At 40.5% G+C, this 24,171-nt stretch overlaps 1 long non-coding RNA gene across 2 annotated transcripts in view; it reads left to right on the forward strand.

Moving 5' to 3' along the window:
* Positions 1–23,796, forward strand: part of LOC105612743 (uncharacterized) — a 65,546-nt gene extending 41,750 nt beyond the window's left edge. For both annotated transcript variants that reach the window (XR_009600150.1, XR_003588694.3), the window contains exon 4: positions 9,421–23,796. This is a non-coding gene — a long non-coding RNA (uncharacterized LOC105612743). The remainder of the gene's footprint in view (positions 1–9,420) is intronic.
* Positions 23,797–24,171: the final 375 nt, after the last annotated feature.

Raw genomic sequence — 24,171 nt, forward strand, 5'->3', positions numbered from 1 at the left:
AAATCAATTTAGTGGCTGAATAATAAAAAAGAAAATATCAGATTGCATTGCCATATGATAAGGGAACTAAGTATTGCTTAGGTAAAACTTTGATAGACCTTGTCATAATATCTATATTTTTTAAGGTGGATTGTGGTCAGAAAAATTTTTAATTAATTAATTATATTTTTAATTAAAGTATAGTTGATACACAATATTATTTAAGTTATAGGTGTATAATATAGTGAATCAAAATTTTTAAAGGTCATACTCTGTTTATAATTAATATAAAACCTTGACTGTATTCCCTGTGTTGTACTATATATCCTTGTTGTTTATTTTATACCTAATAGCTTGTACCTCTTAATGCTCTACCCCTATGTTGTCCCTCCCCCTAGGATTTTTTTTTTCAAACTAGGGTTGGTGACCAAGTGCCTAGAACAGAGTAAGAGTAAAACATTCAGCATAGTATGTATTTAGAGGAAATAAACCTAGGGGCAGAAATGTAATTGTTTTCGATTGAGGGGAAAAGGAACGAGGAACGCTACCACAGTTGGGCCAGCGTTACATGATGCACAGAGGAGGAAAAGCTCAGGGCCTGTGTTGTAATGCCAGAAGTTGAGGCCTGGAGGTCTCTACAGAATGGGTGGGAGACCCAGGGCCCTGAAATGTCTCTCATTGAATGGAGATTCAGCGTGAGCTTGAACCTGTGATGGAATCTGATGTGGACAGGCTTACAAGAAGCCAAGTGAAAGCAGAGATCACTGGGCTTGGGAGAATTTCAAGGTTGTTGACTTTGTAGTCAGTTGAGCTCCAGGTTTATTCATTCCTAGATTTTGAGGTATAAAAGGCTGTGAAAAGTGGAGTTGCTCAGTCGTGTCTGACTCTTTGCAACCCCATGGACTGTAGCCTACTAGGCTCCTCCATTCATGGGATTTTCCAGGCAATAGTCCTCGAGTGGGTTGCCATTTCCTTCTCCAGGGGATCTTCCCAACCCAGGGATCGAACCCGGGTCTCCCGCATTGCAGAGAGACGCTTTACCATCTGCGCCACCAGGGAAGCATAAAAGGCTATACCTCGAGTTTTGGGAGTGAGTGTAAAAGCACTGGAGCATCTGGCACACTGGGCACCTCCTGAGTTGTGGGGGATCCTAGAGGCAGTGGGCTGGGGTAGGCCAGAACTATACAGTAGGATTAAGATGTCATCACTATTACCTATTTTATTCAGACTCCTTATACACAAAAGTTAAATATTTATAATACTGAAGTGCTATACCAAATAATATCCAAGTAGAATAATGAGCATAAAAGTGTTATATCCACCTTTTTATTAGCATTTCCCTACTGAATCTTTTCCTATTCCTTTATTTTTAACTGTGACAAGTTGTTTCAAGTGAGTCCCTTGTAAATAGAAAATAGTTATTTTGATTTGAGAATATATCAAAATGTAAAACAGTGTTTTGATTAGGAAGATGAGTAACTGTCAAGATTCTAGTATGTTAAAGAAGCAATTATAAGAAAATACTAAAAAATATTAACTATATAACTGGATGGGTTAAAACAGATAGTTTGCCAAGTAGCTTGAAATACAGCTCACTAAATCTGAATCTGAAAAATTTTGATTACTTGTAAGTGACCAGAAGAAAAAGAGAGGTGGGAGCAAACAGTACTATCAGATCATATTGACCAATTCCAGATTATTTGGGATTTGACATACAGCTATTGTGGAAATTAAAAAATGATTTTAAGAAAGGTATGTGCTTAATCTATTTTAAAAGTCACTTGAGGCCTTGGGAAAAGGTCAAAATTTAGCTTGAGATTTTTATATAAGAAAAAATCTCTAATATCAATAAATCTACATCTTAACAAGATATTTGTCTTCTAGCTAGAAGAGTAAAAAATACTTTAGTCTTAAAATTTCTGGGAAAAATACTTGAACCATGTTTATTATATTTATATTAAAATACAGTATAATGGCTCCACTGTCAAGAATTCCAGGAGTTGAGTATAGTTTTGTTATTGTTTTCATTTATGTTATCTAGTACCAGGATAGGTTTTGGTTGAAATGTTTATGCTCTCTTACCTGATTTACTTTGTTATGTCATAAAGAAGACTGGCAAAGGATCAGAACCAGGAAAGTCAACCTGCCCACGCTGGCATCAAACTTTCAGGATTATGAGCCTCTTGTAACTGTCTGAGTGGACCTACTACGAATAGCTGTGAAATACATTAGGCATGCTGCCATTATTCAGGTGGCTGCATTTTCTGTTCTGATTATCTTTGCATAGGATAAATTTTTTCTCAGTTTCTGTGTTAACAGAAAGAGGGTTAAGATTAGATGGTTAGTGTGGTAAACATAGACTAACCCAACAGGGCCAACAGATATCAAGCAGAATCAGTTTCACTACCAAGCTAAGCTAAAACTTAAAACAATCATTTTCTCAGTAAGACAGAAATACTTCCTGGGCTATAGTTAGCTAATTTCAACAACAGCATTTGACAATATATCAAAGCTCCCTTACATCAGCCATAGTTAATTAGTATGAGGTAGCAATTATACTATTAATGTAGAAACACTGAGATACTATCTGAATGAAGTAGTAATTAGATTAGTAAGGATTTAAAAGATAACTCTCATCGGAAATCATGTTATCTATTAAACTTACTGGAAAAATAATCATTGTTGAAACTGAGTTATACTTGGAGGTTCTATTTTCTCTACTTTTGTATATCTTTGAAGATTTCCATTAAATAAGTGATAAGGAAACAAAAGTGTAAAAGAACCTGAATCACTTTTTTTTTAACTCCTCTAGAAGTGAAAATAAAATTTTAAGTGACGGGTTATGGAAAAAGTGAATGCTGCAATGAGTATAACTAGACCTTACCACAAATTGAAGGGCTGACTCATTTGAAAAGACCCTGATGCTGGGAAAGATTGAGGGCAGGAGGAGAAGGGGACGACAGAGGATTAGATAGTTGGATGGCATCACCGACCCAATGGACATGAGTTTGGGTAAACTCTGGGAGTTGGTGATGGACAGGGAGGCCTGGCGTGCTGTGGTTCCTGGGGTTGCAAAGAGTCAGACACAACTGAGTGAGTGAACTGAACTGAACTGAACCACGAATTGAATTAATAGTCATTAAAAATTTTTGCATTGATTTTTGTGTGTATAAATGTGCCAGCTTCAGTGCTCATAATATATGTGGTAAAAGTGAAAGTCACTCAGTTGTGGCCAACTCTTTGCGACCAGACTACTGGAGTAGGTAGCCAGAATACTGGAGTGGGTAGCTGTTCCCTTCTCCAGGGGATCTTCCCAACCCAGGGATCGAACCCAGGTCTCCCTCAGAGACCTTTCCGGCTGATTCTTTACCAGCTGAGCCACCAGAAAAGCCCAATATTTGTGGTAAGGCTGAGTAAAATGTTTTTTGTAAGTATTTTTGTAAGTCAAATTCATTCTGAAAATTACCAGTGGCCAATGTCAGTGAAGCTGATAGAGGGCAGCATGGTCTTGTGATTTTTAGCAACAGAGAAATGGGCTAAGATCCCAGTTTTGCTCACTAAAGATGTAGACCAATTAAATCATTAATCATTAACATCCTTAAGTGACATGAAGTGTTCAGCACTGTACCAGAACAGTGTGATGTAACAGTTATGGCATAGTGGTAGGTTTGGAGTCACACATGGACTAGAATCCTGGTTTGGCCATTTACAGCCATGTGATACTGGGCAAAATAACTTAAACTTACTGGACCAGGTTCAGCATCCTCTGCTCTGTAAATAGGAACAATAATGGCTAACTGAGAGGGTTGTTTTAAGGATAAGATGAAATATAGCCCATTATGTATCTAGAATAGTGTCTGATATATGTACAGTAAACAGAGTTATTATTACTGTCTGCTCTGTTGAGTATGATATAGTCTCTCCATAGTGATAGTAGAATATATTAATAGAAATATCCTTAGTGGTAAGTAGAATATAGAGATAGAAATATCTTCTTGCACTATGCAGTATAAGATAGACACATATGGAGGGTAGCCTAGCTCTTGATATGGGCAACATTATTCAGATGAAATTTTCTTATATCAATCTCTCAGGCTTCTTTACTTTAGGGGATCTAACATCTAGGTTTCTTGCCACCTCTCAAAGCTGATATTTTGAAGAATCAACCAAGAAGAAAGCAGCCCTGCTAAAACCTGTTTCACCCTCTAACTTTGCACCCACTGTCTTCACAGCTAGACCTCTCTTCCAGGTGCTCTTATTTCCGATTGATCTGACTCTAGGTCTGCCCCTGGCACCATGACAATTGCCTATCTTATCCTCAGATCAGACCACCCCTTGCATGCCATTGCCTGGGTGGAGTTTAGCCACTCACCCTAGGCCTGGATGTTAAGATTTCTATGTTCCTCCCCAGTTAAGAGTGTGTCCATCTTTTTAAACAGTTGCTTTCTCACTGCTGCCCTTTCCCTGGCTCTATTTCTCACCCACCCCAACTCCTCCTAGCTTGCTGCAAAACCACTGCATAAGTATCTAGTGTGTAGAGGATATTCACTCAATATTTTGTTGAATAAATGATGTTTACATTAATCATGGAAATGGGACAATATTCAGTTGAGCATAGGCATGGGTATGGGTAGTTCTGTAAATCATTGTATATTTACTACTCAACACTGGGCCTTTTGTTGATGTCTTTCTATTCATTCTGATTGTCTAAAGCTCATTCTGTAATATATTTCTCAGGAAAGTCACTGGGAACAACATTTCCCTGATAGCAGTTTATTTGTGCCCTTTATACTTGAGTCAGTTTTGCTCTAAAACAGGTGTTTCAAACTTTAACATCTCAAATTTCTCAAAACCCTGGTCACTTCTTTCTATCTTCTCATTGGCAATAGCAAACCTCACCTCCAACATTATAGAGGAAATAGGAGCACCATTTCTGAAAATAAAGCATATACACCTTTCCTCCTTCCTGTTGTTAAAACTGAGAGCCTGTCCTTCCCTGGTGGCTCAGGCGGTAAAGAATCTGCCTGTAAAGCGGGAGACCTGGATTTGATCCCTGGGTTGGGAAGACCCCCTAGAGGAGGGCATGGCAGTATTCTTGCGTGGAGAATCCCCATGAACAGAGGAGCGTGGTGGGCTACAGTCCACTGCGTCACAGAGAGTCGGACGTGACTGAGCAATTAAGCACAGGATGCACTTCTCATTTAGATTCCATTCCCTCCTCCTAAGGAACATTACACTGTCAGTTATAGTTTTTTGTTCTTGTATGTTTAAACTTTCTCTTTCTTGATTAGACCCTTCTTATCAAGTTTTAAATACATTCCAGTCATTCCCATTAAAAAAAAATCCTCAATCCCACATTCCCCCTCCAACTACCATCCTGTCATCTTATTATCTCCTTCCCTTTGTGACCCACTTTTTGAACATGTGATTCGTACATGCTGTGTAGCTGCAGTGGTTGCCTTCTCAACATCCATCTCCCATTCTTCCCACAGAAGCTGATTCTCTCATGGCAGCAACGGGTCAGACTCAGTTCAGTTCAGTTCAGTCACTCAGTCATGTCCGACTCTTTGCGACCCCATGGACTTCAGCATGCCAGGCCTCCTTGTCCATCACCAACTCCCAGAGTTTACTCAAACTCAGGTCCATTGAGTCGGTGATGCCATATAACCATCTCATCCTCTATCGGCCCCTTCTCCTCCTGCCTTCAATGTTTCCCAGCATCAGGGTCTTTTCCAGTGAGTCAGTTCTTCGCATCAGGTGGCCAAAGTATTGGAGTTTCAGCTTTAGCATCAGTCCTTCCAATGAATATTCAGGACTGATTTCCTTTAGGATGAACTGGTTGGATCTCCCTGCAGTCCAAGGGACTCTCAAGACTCTTATCCAACACCATTGTTCAAGAGAATCAGTTCTTTGGCGCTCAGCTTTCTTTATAGTCCAACTCTCACATCCATACATGACTACTGGAAAAAATGTAGCTTTGACTAGATGGACCTTTGTTGGCAAAGTAATGTCTCTGCTTTTTAATATGCTGTCTAGGTTGGTCATAATTTTTCTTCCAAGGAGTAAGCGTGTTTTAATTTCATGGCTGCAGTCACCATCTGCAGTGATTTGGGACCCCCCCCCCAAAATAAAGTCTGTCACTGTTTCCACTGTTTTCCCATCTATTTGCCATGAAGTGATGGGACCGGATAACATGATCTTAGTTTTCTGAATGCTGAGTTTTAAGCCAACTTTTTCACTCACCTTTTTCACTTTCATCAAGAGGTTCTTTAGTTCCTCTTCACTTTCTGCCATAAGGATGGTGTCGTCTGTATATCTGAGGTTATTGATACTTCTCCCAGCAGTCTTGATTCCAGCTTGTGCTTCATCCAGCCCACAGTTTCTCATGGTGTACTCTGCATATAAGTATGTATAAGTACATGGGTCAAACTGAAGAGTTTTATTTCCTAGCCTCCCTTGCAGCTAGGAATGTCTACATGGCACAGCTCTGACAGATGACGTGAAGTCAGCTGTGGATTTATAGATGTTTGCTTTCCTGGTATAGGTACCAGGCCTTTCCCCTGATGTTTCTTTCTTCCTTCTGTCTGTAGCACTGGCTTGATAGTGAGTAGCCATTTTGAATTCCTGATTGGGAGAAAAAAAAAAAAGCCATATGCTGAGGATGACAGAACAGAAAGAAAGCTTCTAGGACATTAACGACATCATGGAACCACTGCACCAGCCTGAATGTCACCCTCTGTCATTCTTGCTATGTGAGAAAAATAACTCTATTTAGTTAAGCTACTGTCATTGGGTTCCATTACATGTGACCAAATGTGATTCCTAATCTATACTCCTGCTCCCTACATTTCCTCACTCACCTTTGACTCACTCTCAAACCATTCCATTCTGGCTTCTGGCCCATCATTCCACTGGACTCACCAGTGACCTGCAAGTTGTGAAATCCAAGGGACATTCTCAGTTCTCATATTACTTAACCTCTCAGCAACATTTGACTCTGTTGTCCATGACTTCCTTTTTGAAACCCTGTCTTCTCACAGCTTCTGTGGGTTAGTTCCTTCACTTCTAACTTCCCTCCCTGTCTCTTGCATGGATTAATGTTTATCTTCTAGCCAAATTTAACATCTTTCAGCCTCTATAACATACCGTGGCCTCAGCAACATGCTTTTCTTTCTATCTGAAATGTTCTCCCCTTTTCTCTCTTGCCAGATAACTCTTTCTCATCCTTCAGTTCTCCATCCTTTCTTCGCTTTTTCAGGAAGGCCTCCCTTGACCTCCTTGTGAGGTCAAATTTACTTATTCTGTATTCCTTCTTAGCTCTTACATAGTTATAACTTTACTATCTTAGTGTAACTTTAAGTTGCCTTTTTCTTCAGAAATTAGGCCCCATGATAGCAGAAACCAGTCTATTTTTGCTCATCATTATATCTCCAGAACCCTAAATATTCCCCAACACAGAATATGTGCTCAAGAATTAGTTCTTGATACTTCCCTGGTGGTCCAGTGGTTAAGACTTCGCCTTCCAATGCAGGGGATGCGGGTTTGACCCCTGGTCAGGGAACTAAGATCCCACATGCCTTGGGGCCAAAAAAAACAAAAATAGGAAACAGAAGTAGTATTGTAACAAGTTCAACAAAGACTTTAAAAATTATCCACATCAGAAAAAGTCTTAAAAGAATTAGTTCTTGGAGCAAATGGATGAGTATACAATTATATAGTGATATTTTATTGTCTGTCTTCTTCTAGCTCCATGAGAGAAGGAAACATTTATTTTATTCACAATTGGATATGCAATACCTAACACATACTGCATGGCACATAGAAGGAAACATAATATATTAATATTTTGTTAATTTTGTTAATATTTTGTTTATTTTGAATAAAAGAATAAATGAATGAGTATGGTTTCAAGATAAATATTTTAGTAGCTCCACCAGCAGCATGTCATTGTTTGGGTTTTTTTTTTTTTTAAACTATCTTTTGATTAAGTTTCTGGTTATGATAGAGCACCAAATATCTTTATTGTCTCTAGAGAAGAGTCTTTTTGGAAAATATTACCTATTAGCTTCAATATATCATGTCTAAAATAGGCTGTCTGTAAAAATGAATCTATACACTTCTCCCCCTCTTCACTGCTGTCACCCTCATCAAACACACTATCATATTTCCCCTGGACTAAATTGGACCACACACTTTTCCTTAAGCATGATTTATTAAGCTGTTCATAAACTTGAATAGTCCAGAGTTTTTATTATATCTCAGGACCAAGGATATATCTGTTTATGTTTTCTCAAAGAAAGGTAGGCATATATATACTTTTACTATAAAATATAGCATATTTTTCCCCCAGAACAGTTCAGTTCAGTTCAGTCACTCAGTCGTGTCTGACTCTTTTTTTGTGTGTGTGTGTGTCTGACTCTTTGAGACCCCATGAATTGCAGCATGCCAGGCCTCCCTGTCCGTCACCAACTCCCGGAGTTCACCCAAACTCATGTCCATCGAGTCAGTGATGCCACCCAGCCATCTCATCCTCTGTCGTCCCCTTCTCCTCCTGCCCCCAATCCGTCCCAGCATCAGGGTCTTTTCCAATGAGTCAACTCTTCGCATGAGGTGGCCAAAGTACTGGAGTTTCAACTTTAGCATCAGTCCTTCCAATGAACACCCAGGACTGATCTCCTTTAGAATGGACTGGTTGGATCTCCTTGAAGTCCAAGGGACTCTCAAGAGTCTTCTCCAACACCACATTTCAAAAGCATCAATTCTTCGGCGCTCAGCTTTCTTTCCTGGAACAATATGTACTTTAATCAAAACTTCCAAGCTACTAGTTTAGCTTAAGGCAAAAAATCATATAACCTAACCAGCAAAGTCCTTAGCAAACCATTTACATATTAAATTTTCAAATATACATGTACATTTGACCCTTGAGCAAAGCATTGGTTAGGGGCACCATCTCTTCAAAAATCCTTATATAATTAATTTTAGAGTTAGCCTTTTGTATCTGTTTGTACTTTCACACTTGAGGATTCAACAAACTGTGGATCGTGTAGTATGTATTTACTGAAAACAAAACAACTTCCATCCCCTGCAGTTAAACCCATGTTGTTAAAGGGTCAACTGTATATTCCTAGCTGGGAACCCTCTAATTTCTGAATTCTGGAACAAATGAGCTGTTGTCACACAGACCTCAGCCTTTTCCTGGACTTTTTGCACAAAATCCCCTCTTTCCCCTCTTGTGGGACTTCCACAAATTTCTATAAATGCCTGGCATTCAGGGCATTGTCACCCCATAGAGCAATGTACCACAGAAAGACGAAGGCTGAGTGATTGGCTTAGCAGCAGATCAAGGTAAGCAGGTAAACTTGATGAGGTTAAGGACCTGAATACGGATCCCCTTATGCTATTCAAGTTGTGGACTTTTATTAAAATCTTCATGTTTTCCAGTGGTCATGTATGGATGTAAGAGTTGGACTGTGAAGAAGGCTGAGTGCTGAAGAATTGATGCCTTTGAACTGTGGTGCTGGAGAAGACTCTTGAGAGTCCCTTGAACTGGAAGGAGATCCAACCAGTCCATCCTAAAGGAGACTAGTCCTGGGTGTTCATTGGAAGGACTGATGCTGAAGCTGAAACTCCAATACTTTGGCCACCTCATGTGAAGAGTTGACTCATTGGAAAAGACCCTGATGCTGGGAGGGATTGGGGGCAGGAGGGGAAGGGGACGACAGAGGATGAGATGGCTGGATGGGCATCACCGACTCGATGCACATGAGTTTGGGTGAACTCCGGGAGTTGGTGACGGACAGGGAGGCCTGGCATGCTGCAATTCATGGTGTTGCAAAGAGTCGGACACGACTGAGCGACTGAACTGAACTGTACTGAACTTGTTGCCGCAAGAGGAATGCACACCTTAGTCTAAGTCACTTCCTGATACACTCCTCACTTTGCTAGTTTTCTCCCCATTTTTAAGACACCAAGTTAAGCCATTTGCCAGGCTGAATCAATCAAACACAGATGCCCTAATTCCTCGCCCCCACCCCTAAGCTATGCAAACTGGGAGACCAAAGACCGAAATAAGATGTACACAACCCCCACTCCATCGGCAACATATATTCAACATGCTACATAAAGTATAATTTCCATTTTATTGTCTTTTCAGAGAAACCAGTATTTCTTCAGTCTTTAAGGACTTGGATCCTCACATGGGCTTTGGTGGAGGCCGTGGGGCAGCACCCACAGGTCTAAATTGGGGTGAAGGTGTTTGGTCCTTCTGGGCTTCCCGAGAGCCATTGCTGACTACCTTGCTGTGAATGGCACAACTCACACAGTAATGTATTTTTACATATAGTTTGGGAAGCACATAGGCTTCGAAAATACTCGCTTCAGAAATGTCCCTGATGGCTGTCTTTTCACCTTGCTTACAGTTTTCTTTGTTGTGCAAAAGCTTTTGAGTTTAATTAGGTCCCATTTGTTTATTTTTGCTTTTATTTCCAATACACTGGGAGGTGGGTCATAGAGTATCCTGCTTTGATTTATGTCGGAGAGTGTTTTGCCTGTTTTCCTCTAGGAGTTTTATAGTTTCTGGTCTTACGTTTAGATCTTTAATCCATTTTGAGTTTATTTTTGTGTATAGTGTTAGAAAGTGTTCTAGTTTCATTCTTTTGCAAGTGATTTCATTCTTTTACCAGTTTTCTCAGCACCACTTGTTAAAGACATTGTCTTTTCTCCATTGTATATTCTTGCCTCCTTTGTCAAAGATAAGGTGTCCATAGGTGCATGGATTTATCTCTGGGCTTTCTATTTTGTTCCATTGATCTATATTTCTGTCTTTGTGCCACTACCATACTGTCTTGATGACTGGAGCTTTGTAGTAGAGCCTGAAGTCAGGCAGGTTGATTCCTCCAGTTCTATTCTCCTTTCTCAAGATTGCTTTGGCTATTCGAGGTTTTTTGTATTTCCATACAAATTGTGAAATTATTTGTTCTAGTTCTGTGAAAAATACCATTGGTAGCTTGATAGGGATTGCATTGAATCTATAGATTGCTTTGGGTAGTATATTCATTTTCACTATATTGATTCTGGGTCAGGGGGATCCCCTGGAGGAGTGCATAGCAACCCACTCCAGCATACTTGCCTGGAGAATCTCATGGACAGAGGAGCTGGCATGTTATAGCTCATAAGGTTGCAAAGAGTCAGATACCACTGAAGTGACTTAGCACATACGCACGCAGCAAGGATGGCCCTAGAGATTATCATACTAAGTGAAGTCAGTCAGACAGAGAAAGACAAATATGATATGACATCACTTATACGTAGAATCTAAAAAATAGTGCAAATGAACTTATTTACAAAACAGAAACAGACTCACGGACTTAGAAAACCAGCTTATGATTATCAAAGAGGAAAGGCAGGGGGAGGGACAAATTAGGAGGTCGGGATTAACATATATACACTAATATATATAATAGATAATCAACAAGGACCTACTGTATAGCACAAGGAACTCTATTCAGTACTCTGTAATAACCTATATGGGAAGAGAATCTGAAAAAGAATAAATGTATGTATATGTATAACTGAATGACTTTGCTATACACCTGAAACTAACACAGCAATGTAAAGGCGCTATACTCCAGTATGAAATTAAACATTTTAAAACTAAAAAAAAAGAAATGTCCCTAACAGCTGCAGCCTCTACAATGTTCCGAATGACGAACTTCTTAATGGCCTTATCCTTGGGCACGCATCAGGCACAGTTGGTGCAGTGAATAGGCTGCACATGGCCGTGGCCCTTTTTGGCACGACCATTGTTCCTTCTTTTCTTGGTCATCTTGGAAGCAGGGAGGCGAGAGAGCAAAAATATAGCATAATTTTTTCTTGTGGCAGAGGATTATTTCCATTCTTCATTCTAGAAAATATTTACTTAAGGAAAAGAAATATTTTTAAGCTAGCAACAAATCTTTGTTTTCAAATGACCAAGCTGGAAACATCCAGTTTAAAAACAAAAACAGCCAAAGACCTTTTAACTGCCCCTACCTCCCTGCTCCATGAATTCTTAGTCTTTGAAGTGCCTGAGATGCTCAAGGAGATTGACAAGAAGAGTCAGTCATGCAATTTTGACAGCCCTGAGAATGCACCCAGTCTTGTAGTCAACATATCTGGATCCTGCCCTTCCTCCAAGGTCAAGCTCCTGTCTTTCTTCCTCAACAAACCTTCCCTCACCCACTCAACTTATTATTAATATATATGTCTAATAAACACATGTGTATATGTATCCTTTCTCTCCCATCAGCCTGAGAAGGATGGAACACATATCTTACATACTTTTGTATTCTCAAAACTTAGTGCAAAATCTTGTAGGTAAAAGGTTTTTCTGCTGCCACGGCTTATTATTATTATTGCTAATTAGATTTACCAAGCACTTGACATTGTGCCAGGCACTGTGTTAGGCTAGTAGGTGCTATTATTGTTCCCTTTTAACACAATGGGCTTCTCTGTTAGCTCAGTTGGTAAAGAATCTGCCGGCAATGCAGGAGACCCCGGTTCAGTTCCTGGGTTGGGAAGAAGGGATAGGCTACCCACTCCAGTGTTTTTGGGCTTTCCTTGTGGCTCATCTGGTAAAGAATCCACCAACCTGGGTTCAGTTTCTGGGTTGGGAAGATGCCCTGGAGAAGGGAAAGGCTACCCACTCCAGTATTCTGGCCTGGAGGATTCGATGGACTGTGTAGTCCATGGGGTTGCAAAGAGTCAGACACGACTGAGCAACTTTCACTACTTAACCAATGAGATTTTAATTAACTTGCACAAGTCATAACTAGCGAGCAGTGGACCCAGGACTCAAACCCAGTACATCATATTTCAGAACTGGTGTGTTTAACCACTAGGATACCTTGTCCCTCATGAATATTTATAGGTACCAAACTCCAAGAAAGCTGCATTTGCTCCTGACTAATGTTGAGACAGTACCAGAGGACCAGCTTTGCTCATAATTGCATGCCTGCATCCTCAGTCACTCAGTCATGACCAACTTTTTGTGACCCCAGGGACTATAGCCCACCAGGCTCCTCTGTCCTTAATATTTTCCAGGCAAGAATACTGGAGTGGATTGCCATTTCCTCCTCCAGGAGATCTTCCCAACCTAGGGATCAAACTCGCATCTCTTGCATCTCCTTGAATTGACAGGCAGATTCTTTACCACTGAACCCCTTTACCCCTGAGAAGCCCTTGCTCCTAATTACTCAGAGGCATTTCGAATTGTTTTCAAATAAAGTTGTTAGTCTGAAAATAATTAAGAAAGAAACCATTTTTAAAACAGCAGGAAGGGATGATGTATAGAGGTCCACTTTGACATTTTCATTTGCACTTAAACACATAGCTCAGGGCTATACAAAGCCACTATGCTAAGACTGCAGAAGCATTAAAAATCAAATTGCCTTAGCCTTATTAATTTTCCAGAGAACTGTTCAGTTCAGTTCAGTCGCTCAGTTGTGTCTGACTCTGCAACCCCATGAATCGCGGCATGCCAGGTCTCCCTGTCCATCACCAACTCCTGGAGTTCACTCAAACTCATGTTCATCGAGTTGGTGATGCCATCCAGCCATCTCATCCTCTGTCCTCCCCTTCTCCTCTTGCCCCCAATCCCTCCCAGCATCAGAGTCTTTTCCAATGGGTCAGCTCTTGGCATGAGGTGGAGTTTCAGCTTTAGCATCATTCCTTCCGAAGAACACCCAGGACTGATCTCCTTCAGAATGGACTGGTTGGATCTCCTTGCAGTCCAAGGGACTCTCAAGAATCTTCTCCAACACCACAGTTCAAAAGCATCAATTCTTCGGCGCTCAGCTTTCTTCACAGTCCAACTCTCACATCCATACATGACTACTGGAAAAACCATAGCCTTGACTAGACGGACCTTTGTTGGCAAAGTAATGTCTCTGCTTTTTAATATGCTATCTGCTGCTAAGTCGCTTCAGTCGTGTCCAACTCTGTGCGACCCCATAGACGGCAGCCCACTAGGCTCCCCTGTCCCTGGGATTCTCCAGGCAAGAACACTGGAGTGGGTTGCCATTTCCTTCTCCAATGCATGAAAGTGAAAAGTGAAAGTGAAATTGCTCAGTTGTGTCCGACTCTGTGCGACCCCATAGACTGCAGCCCACCAGGCTTCTCCATCCATAGGACTTTCCAGGCAAGAGTACTGGAGTGGGGTGCCATCGCTTTCTCCAAATATGCTATCTAGGTTGATCATAACTTTCCTTCCATCATATCATCTCTGTGGAAATATTTCCCTAAAGCTCCAAGCCTCTTGGTGACCAGGATGAATAAATTGGTCTTCTTCCTTTTTGTTTTGCCATTTTCTGCCATAGAGGGCCAAAAGAAAACCATCTCAATTTAAGATTTAAGCTTTATTTGTTGAAGTTACTAGCTAGTTAAACAGGAAGCAAGAAAAGCATTTTGTGTTGGCATGACAGTAGAAAGCCTTTAGCCACATTCCAACTTAATGATGGAAGATTAGCCAAGGTTGTTATTAAGTTTTAATCTCTTCATTTAATCAACCTTCCTGTCAAGGAATTAATACCCTTCCTGTCAAGAAAAAAAAAGCTTTGCAGTCTTGACTGTTGATATTTTAACCAGCTTACCCTGTTGTATTTTGAGTAAAAGGCACTATATCACAGACCACAAAGTTCCTCAAAAGCTCCAGAGAAACAAATAGATGGAGAAAAAAGTCCAAGGGTACAATAATCCAGAGACTTGAACATACAACAAAATGGAGTTTCTCCAAATTAGCAGGAGAAGCAGTGGATAAGATCAACTGGCAACCGAAGATATCCTTGTTATTCCCTGGGCTAGAATCATGCTGGCAGAAGCTTTAACTAACTAAATTTACTTGCAAGTTCTCCTAAAGGAGTGATCATATTGCACCAGGGTCACTTTTTATAACATGGTATTTTGCAAACAAGTTCCTAGGACCTTTACAAGTTCCTAGTAAAATATTTGACTTCTAAACGTCAATATAAGTATTAAAATGTCAGCATGTCCATTACATGTCCAGACTATAAAAGATATGAGTTTAACTATCTACTGAAAATGGAAACTCCAGTAATTTTTATGACTTCTTAGAGCATACAGTCTTCATTTTGAAATACTAAAAGCCTCCAGGAGGTATTTATCCAAAATTAGCCTCCTTATGCAAAGAACTGACTCATTTGAAAAGACCCTGATGCTGGGAAAGACTGAAGGCAGGAGGAGAAGGGGATGACAGAGGATAAGATGGTTGGATGGCATCACCAACTCAATGGACATGAGTTTGAGTGAACTCTGGGAGTTGGCGATGGACAGGAAGGCCTGGCGTGCTGCAGTCCATGGAGTTGCAAAGAGTCAGGCACGACCGAGCGACTGAACTGAACTGAACGACACCTTGGGATAGCCCTGTTCTGGCAGCACCTGTAGCCATATCTGGTTACAGTTATTAAATCTAATGCTGAAGCTGCTGACCTCCGGAAGACAGGTGTCCTCTTCAACAGCAGGTCCCTATTCTGGTCAATAAAAAATATGCCCTATTAAATTGCCTTCAGGGCTGTTCTGTTTGCTCAGGTATCTGGCCAGCATAGTAGCCTTGTCACAAAGTATTAACAGAGTTTTCATCTGTTCCCCAAATAAGTTGCTCTGTAGTTAATTAAGCATTACATTTTCCAAAAGAAATACTCACTTGGCTAAATACACAATAACATTCATCAATTTATTGATTAATTAATCCAATATGTATTGAACATCTATTATATGCTAAACATTGCAAGGTTATGGAGATACAAAAATTAATAACAAGGAATGTCTTTCATCAATAAGCTGACCTTAGCAACTCAATAATTGTGTAAAGGATCCAGATTAGATTCTCTATCTATATTTTATCCACTTAGCCCAAACTTCAAAGCCTACTTCAGGGCTTACCTCCTCATCCACTCATTTAGGAAAACTTTATTGGGTTCTTAAAACTGTATTAGGCACTGGAATAATGAAGATGAAGAGAATATAATCCCCAACACCAGGAGCTCCCAGCCTTGCAGGGAGATGGACAAGGTAGAAAGGACCAATTCTGGAAGACAGTGTAAGCCAAGCTAATCAAAGAGTGTGGGTTTTATGATGGCAGCAAAGAGCTATTAGACAACCCTAAGGAAGAAAATTGTGATTAAATTTGCATTGTATTATAGAAAAATCAACTTAGCAATGACAGAGACAACAGATAATAAGATAGAATGACCAGAGGGAAGAAACCAGAGGGGAGGAAAGTCGATATTCCAAAGTGATCCAAGAAGTAGAAATAATATTTTAATAACAAACTGAATGTGAAAACTGAGGGAGAAGATGAAGTCCAAGATGACTTCCATGGATTCTGGTCCAAGTGGCATTAGCAGCAGGAGAAAGAAGAACAGGGTTGGTGAGAAAATGAGTTCAACCTTGAACATTGCAGGGGCCTTTGGAACAGCCAGGTATCAACATCAGGTTTGCTGTTATAAACATTTGTCTAAAATTCATGAAAGAAGTAAGGGTAGGAGGTAAGGATTCAGGCTGAAACATGATTATGGATGACATTGCCAGTTGTGTAGCCTTCCCATACAATTCCCTAGTCCCAAATGCCTTTTACTCATCTGACATTCTTTTTTTTAATTAATCTATTATTCATTAATTAATATCTTCAATACATATGGAACTTTGATATCATATTCCAGGTGATGCCAAAAGACCCTGGGTGCACATAGATAAATAAGCATTTAAAAAAAAAAAAAAGCTTATCTATTTGGCTGCATTGGGTCTTAGTTATGGCATATGGGATCTAGTTCCCTGACCAGGGATCAAACCCAGCCCCCTGCACTGAGAGCGTGGAGTCTTAGCCACTGGACCACTAGGGAAGTCCCAATAAAAAAAAGCTTTGGTTCCCTACCCTAAAGGATAGGATCTCATAACCTGGCTGTTGACTATAAACTAACTCTCTAATTCTGTGTGTGTCTGTCATGTCTCTAAGAAGAGGATAAACTCCCAAAGTTTGTCCTCATAAAAAAATTTAAAAAAAATTTTTTTAAATCCCTGTAAAAACCTAGCACAAAGTTCTGTTCATTGTAGATGCTCAGCGTGAGCCTTGAAAGATAGATTCAGTACTTAGTTTAAAACATAGACCAATTTATTTTTAAATACTTTTGGGGAAGGAGATCTGACTAGAAAAGAATTAAATTTTCATTATAAAAATTTAGAAACTACATTAAAAAGAAAAAATAATAATCATTAATATACTGTCCAAAGATAACCACTATTAATATTTTATGTAAAATACCCATAATCCTTTAAGTATAAAAACATGCTTTATTACATTTTTGGTAAAAAGCATCGTATTGAACATATTTTTGTGTCACTTTTTTAAATTAAAAAATTCTATATCACAAACATACTTTAGTACCAGTAAATATAGATTTTCATCATCATTTTAAAAACCATTTCATTATTCCATTGTATGACTGTCCTATAATTTATGTGGCAGGTCCTACACCAATGGAAACTTAAGTTTCCTGAGAAAAAATACTTAAAAAAAATAGAAACATAGCATATATTCATGAAAGTTCACAAATAAAAGCTGGGCTTGATAAAATTTTATAAAATGACCGCACACATGAAACCCAGACTAAGAAACAGATCGTTACCAAAGCCTCAGAAGCCCTCTTCTGTCCTCCAGTTACTATGCACCAGAGCCACTGTCTCCAGGAAGCTCCCAGTCTATTTCACCTGATATAGGCTGGGAGGTGATAGATAGGTAACTAAGCATGGCTTAGATACGTGTGCCTGGACATTTCTGCCCGATGTTGGCCCCCTCTGTGTGCTGGCCAAGATTTTGTCAAAGCCGTACTTCAGTTTAAGGCTCTTACTTCTCTGTCTTTCTTCCTTTCCCTTCTCCTTTCCAGGTGTCAGACCTGTATCACGCTCTAAAGTTTTATCCTGACTACTCCTGCTCCTTTTCCCTTTTGTCCTTTAATAGATGTTATCAGCAATAAACCTCTTGAGCTTATAACCCTGCCTGGATATCTGCTGTCCAGAGGACCCACTGACACAAGTGGTTCTGGAAGTGGACTAAAATGACGAACTCAGTTTGCAGACTAGACCACATACCTCCCTGCTGTCAAGGAGGATTCCCCCATCCAAGTGGTATGTGGTCATGGATAGTCTCAGCCACAAGTGGTAGCCCAGTTGCTAAAAATATCACCAGTAGTGACTTGAGAGAGTGCCATCCCAGTGCAGAATGCCCTGGCTGGTGAGATGATTCAAGCCTTTTTAAATGCATGTGATTAAGCATAAGGGTAATGGAATTGGTTGGGCATTAAAAAATTGCGTTGACATCTTACAGAGGAATAATTGGAAATGGAGGGCAATTAACAAACAGTTACAGCTAAATACAAGAGCCAGAAGATCTCTTTGGTAGCTTAGAAAGTAAAAGAGTTAGCACACTGAGGAGTAAACTCAGGATCTGATAGTTAGGAGCTCCCTCAAACAGTGGAATGCTCAGATACCGCAGGTCCGTTATACTCTGGTTGAGAAAACCTGCAGTCCTGAAACATGGAATGATAACATCTCAGTGGATGCCCTCAAAGACAGTGGCTCTGCAGACTCTCCTGAGCCCCCTCCTGTGGCCTGCCCCTCCCTGTGTAGGATGGCACAGGCATCCAATACCTTCTCTGGTGCTATGCCACCTCCTTTTCTGGCTGCCAAATTGATAGCTGTGGTTAAATAACTTGACTGGGACATACTGGACCTGCTAAGAGCAATAGTGTTCCTCCCTTAGCTCACCTCTGTGGCCAAGGGGACATACAGTATGATCAGCTAGAGGAGGAGGAAAAAGGCCAATCTTGTTACAGATGGGTCAGCTCGATTGTAGGTGCAAGCTTTGTCACTGGAATTGGCACAATGGGCACGTGAACAGAGTGGCCACAGTGGCAGAGACAGAAGCTACATATGGGCCCAATGGCCTAGTGGGCTACAGTCCGTGGGGTCATAAAGAGTTGGACACAACTGAAGTGACTTAGCACGCACATAGAACGGCCTCATAGTTACTGCCTCTGAGTATCCAACCTGTCAGAGACCAAAGCCCAGCCTTGCATATGGCTTTCTTCCTTGAGGAGGCTGACCAGTTATAAGTAGAATAATTAGGTCCCTGGCATCCCAGAAGACAAGTTCATTCTCACATAAATGGACATTTATTTGAATATGGATTTGCTTTTCCTAACATCAGAGTTGCAGCCATTACCACTGCACAGGTATCCAGGGGCTTACAGAGTATTTGATCCACAAGCATAGTATCCCACAACCTAAGATATGACCAGAGGACCCTGTTCTGAATAAAGGAGGTGTGTGTGTTTGGGCCAGGACCTTGTGATTCACGGCAGCACCAGAAGCTGCTGACCTGATAGAGTGAAGGAATGACCTGCTGAAAGCATAGCTGAAATGCTGTGTTGGAGGCAAGACTCTTAAAAACTGGGCATTGCTCCTGGATGCAGTACATGCAGTGAATCAGAGGTCTCTATATAGTGCTGTGTCCCCAGTAGGAAGGAGATCTGTGCCTAGGAACCAAGAAGTGGAAGCAGAAGTAGCTCCACTTACCTTCACTTCACTGGAGGATTTTCCGTTTCCTATTCTAGCAACTCTGGACTCTGCAGGGTTGGAGGGCCTGGTCAGGGAGTGTGCTATTGCCACTGAACATAGCAAATGACAAACTATGGCTGCTGCCTGGGCACTTTGGATTCCTGTGTCTGAGGAGCAACAGACAGGAAGAAGAGTCACAATCTTGGGAGTGGTCATTGTTCCTGATCAGCAAGTGGAGGCAGGGCTCCCGCTATACAATGGGAGAGAGGAAGACTATGTGTGGAAATCAGGGGACCCACATGGGTGCCTCTTGGCAATCTGTCATTGAACTGCAACCTCAAGTGTCCTAAAAGTCTGGGAGCGAGCAATAAGAATGGAAACAGAACACGAAATCTGGTGCAGTGAGTCTCTGCAGCCTCTACTGGACTGAGGTGCAGGGGTCCACTCTAAGTCCAGCTTTTATTCCTGATTGCAGACTACAAAACTTTCTTTGATCTATCTTTCCCAAGACACTACATTGACATAGTCCAGATCTCCTTGTTTTCACCCCAGGCCGTTCCCTTCTGGGATAGTCTTGGGAACAGTCAGCAAGTGTGTAGGCAGGGTTCATGCCTAATGCCGACCCGCTGTTCCACGGTCCATGATTTCACGATCCCAGTCATACTCCCTTCTGGGTCTGGCCTTGGGGTTTGTAACAAGGCTATTATTCTAAGAAAAACATGAAAAGTAATCATCAACACAGTTTCTTAATATATGCTGTTTTTCCAGGTGCTATTTCTGTGAAATTTCTCAAGGCTGTGAAAGTACATTATTAGGAATTCCCACTACATAACCCCCTTCTTGTTTTTGCAGGAGTATTTACGCTGTCTGAGCAACTCTTTTCTTCATCAGTTTTCGGATGGTTTTTCTCGTACATCTGAGGACTATACATGAAACAGTTAAAAATATACATCCTGATATTATAGTACCAAGTAATCCTCCCCCTAAAGTTTTAATCCACATCATGGGGTTAAGTTTATGTAAGCGTTCCTCAATTTCTTTAAATAAAGCAGTTTCTGGGAGTAATTGTAAGTGAACATTTTGCATAATAGAAATAGTAGCCTTGTAATATCTAAGGATAGATTATTACAAATGTTTCCTCTCAAAGTTTAGATAATTGATCCCAAGTATATGTACTTTGATTATACTTACGTGTGACACAAAATGAAGAGATATTTCAGTCACACTGAAGATGAATCTGTAATTTGAAATTTTGCACTTTGTCCCCTAGTAGAACTGTATTTTCTAAATCAATCAATTGTCCATTTTTTGGTCTATGTGGGTTTGACTTCCCCAGGCAGAACTTGCATTTTGGTGCCACTACTATACTAATGTATAGTTTTCATTCCAATCCCAAAGAAAGGCAATGCCAAAGAATGCTCAGACTACCGCACAACTGCATTCATCTCACACGCTAGTAAAGTAATGCTCAAAATTCTCCAAGCCAGGCTTCAGAAATACATGAACCGTGAACTTCCAGATGTTCAAGCTGGTTTTAGAAAAGACAGAGGAACCAGAGATCAAATTGCCAACATCTGCTGGATCATGGAAAAGCAAGAGAGTTCCAGAAAAACATCTATTTCGGCTTTATTGACTATGCCAAAGCCTTTGACTGTGTGGATCACGATAAACTGTGGAAAATTCTGAGAGAGATGGGAATACCAGACCACCTGACCTGCCTCTTGAGAAACCTGTTTGCAGGTCAGGAAGCAACAGTTAGAACTGGACATGGAACAACAGACTGGTTCCAAATAGGAAAAGGAGTACGTCAAGGCTGTATATTGCCTCTCAGCTTATTTAACTTCTATGCAGAGTACATCATGAGAAATGCTGGGCTGGAAGAAGCACAAGCTGGAATCAAGATTGTCGGGAGAAATATCAATAACCTCAGATATGCAGATGATACCACCCTTATGGCAGAAAGTGAAGAGGAACTCAAAAGCCTCTTGATGAAAGTGAAAGAAGAGACTGAAAAAGTTGGCTTAAAGCTCAACATTCAGAAAACTAAGATCATGGCATCTGGTCCCATCACTTCATGGGAAATAGATGGGCAAACAGTGGAAACAGTATCAGACTTTATTTTGTGGGGCTCCAAAATCACTGCAGATGGTGACTGCAGCCATGAAATTAAAAGACGCTTACTCCTTGGAAGAAAAGTTATGACCAACCTAGATAGCATACTGAAAAGCAGAAACATTACTTTGCCAACAAAGGTCCGTCTAGTCAAGGCTATGGTTTTTCCAGTGGTCATATATGGATGTGAGAGTTGGACTGTGAGGAAGGCTGAGCACCAAAGAATTGATGCTTTTGAACTGTGGTGTTGGAGAAGACTCTTGAGAGTCCCTTGGACTGCAGGGAGATCCATCCAGTCCATTCTGAAGGAGATCAGCCCTGGGATTTCTTTGGAAGGAATGATGCTAAAGCTGAAACTCCAGTACTTTGGCCAACTCATGTGAAGAGTTGACTCATTGGAAAAGACTCTGATGCTGGGAGGGATTGGGGGCAGGAGGAGAAGGGGACGACAGAGGATGAGATGGCTGGATGGCATCACTGACTCAATGGATGTGAGTCTGAGTGAACTCCGGGAGTTGGTGATGGACAGGGAGACCTGGCGTGCTGCGATTCATGGGGTCACAGAGTCGGACACGACTGAGCAACTGAACTGAACTATACAAATGTAGTTGTTTGTATAGTTTAATGCAGTGCTACCCTGGCTACTGCTGCGGTTGTGGTTATAGTAGTAATTCCCACAATAGCTGCTATAAGGAGTCCAATAAACCTTTTGGAATGTTGCATTACTTTCTTTATAACCTTTAAAAGAACATGTATTTCAGGGGAGCCTTCCCAAGGTCTGGTTTGATTTCCTGGAAGCCATATTCCCAATCTCATTTTTATTATAACAAATGAGTGATTAGAATTATAAAGTGAAGAATATAAGCAAGTATATAATTTATCCTGGCAAGAAGGTTCCTGTACCCTTTCACTGATAGAAACTGTTTCTTTCAAGAGCACATAAGGATCTCTCACACAAGCCTGAATAGAAAATGTACAGTTTGTACTGGTATTAAATGTCAATGAATAATTAGTTTTATTGGAACAATGTCCATCCCAAATTTGGAATTTTTTAAGACTTAAAGTTAATTTCCAAATCTCCCTTTGCCTTCTTCCTTGATCCAATTGTGGAAAAGGGGGGTGACAAGTCATTTCAATGCCATATAATTGGATGATCTGAATGAGTGGTAATATTAGTATGGTCAAAGACTTTGTGCACCTGCTAACACAGCCTTTTGTGAGGATTGTAGGACTGATTTTGATGAGAGCAATTGGAGACTGCATACCCCTTTAGAGGACCAGTCCCATACAGTTCCATAGGAACCATTAATCAAAACTACTCCTTCAGTCCCGCAGCAATTATCTTACTGAATACGATCTTGTTTTTCAGTCCGCAGGTTGCAATGCTCACATAAAGGTCTGTCTGATTTGGTGTCATTATTGGGTTCTAAATCGTTGTAAGCAAAACTCAGACCAGAGAGAAGATGTAGTTGAACCTTAGTGTAGTTATGATTTGAAGAATTAGTGGACAGCCAGGCTTGCACAGATAATTTAACACATCCTGTAGCTGGTCCTACACAAATTGACCAGGATTCATACCCATAAGTAACACCGAAGGGAGCCCCTTCCTCTTTTTAAACTAGAGGAAGGCATGTATATTCGGGTCCTGGTATCTAGGAAGAATCATTAACATAAATGGGGATCATAGAATCCCCCCAATCAATGGGTTTTAGTAATGGGGGATTAAGTATATATGTCCAATAAGTATAATTCTTTGCTTTTGCTGAAACCAGGGGTATACTCACTGTGATGGTTATCAGGGCAAACATAACCATGATGAGGTTGTCTGGAGTCACTGGTTATTTCTGCTCAGTTTTACTCTACGAGCTGGAACCCACACAAGGTTCTAGATCTTCTCCCGGGAAGATACAAGCAAACCCTCTTTCCCATGTAATTAACTTTCCTGGTGACCAAGCATTTGTTAGTGGATCTTGCCACCAAATCACAGTCTTAATTGTATTTGTGGATCTAGCCTGAAAATGTCGCTCAGCTGCAGTTTCCATAGCTTGTGTTGAAATATTCAAAAATCGAGAGTAAATAAAGCTTTATTCAATATTGTTTATTGTCCTATGTCATTTCCCCCTTTTTGTTTTTGTATTATATGTTTAAGTGATTAATTAGCCCTCTCCATTATAGCCTGTCTTTGTAGGTTATAGGGAATATCAGTAGAATGTTTTATAGATCAAATTTTAAGAAATTGTTGGAATGTTCTACTGGTATAAACAGGGCCATTATCAGTTTTTATAGTTTTTGGTAGTTTTGTAACAGCAAAACAAGCATATAAATGTCTTTGTATATTTTTTGTAGTCTCACTGGAGTGAGCAGTGGCCCATATAAATTGAAAGAATGTATCAATAGTCATATGTACATAAGAGAGTTTATCAAAGGAAGATATATGAGTTATATCCATTCAGTTCAGTTTAGTTCAGTCGC

Source organism: Ovis aries, chromosome 3, assembly GCF_016772045.2.
Source record: "Ovis aries strain OAR_USU_Benz2616 breed Rambouillet chromosome 3, ARS-UI_Ramb_v3.0, whole genome shotgun sequence".
NCBI classification, from domain to species: Eukaryota; Metazoa; Chordata; class Mammalia; order Artiodactyla; family Bovidae; genus Ovis; species Ovis aries.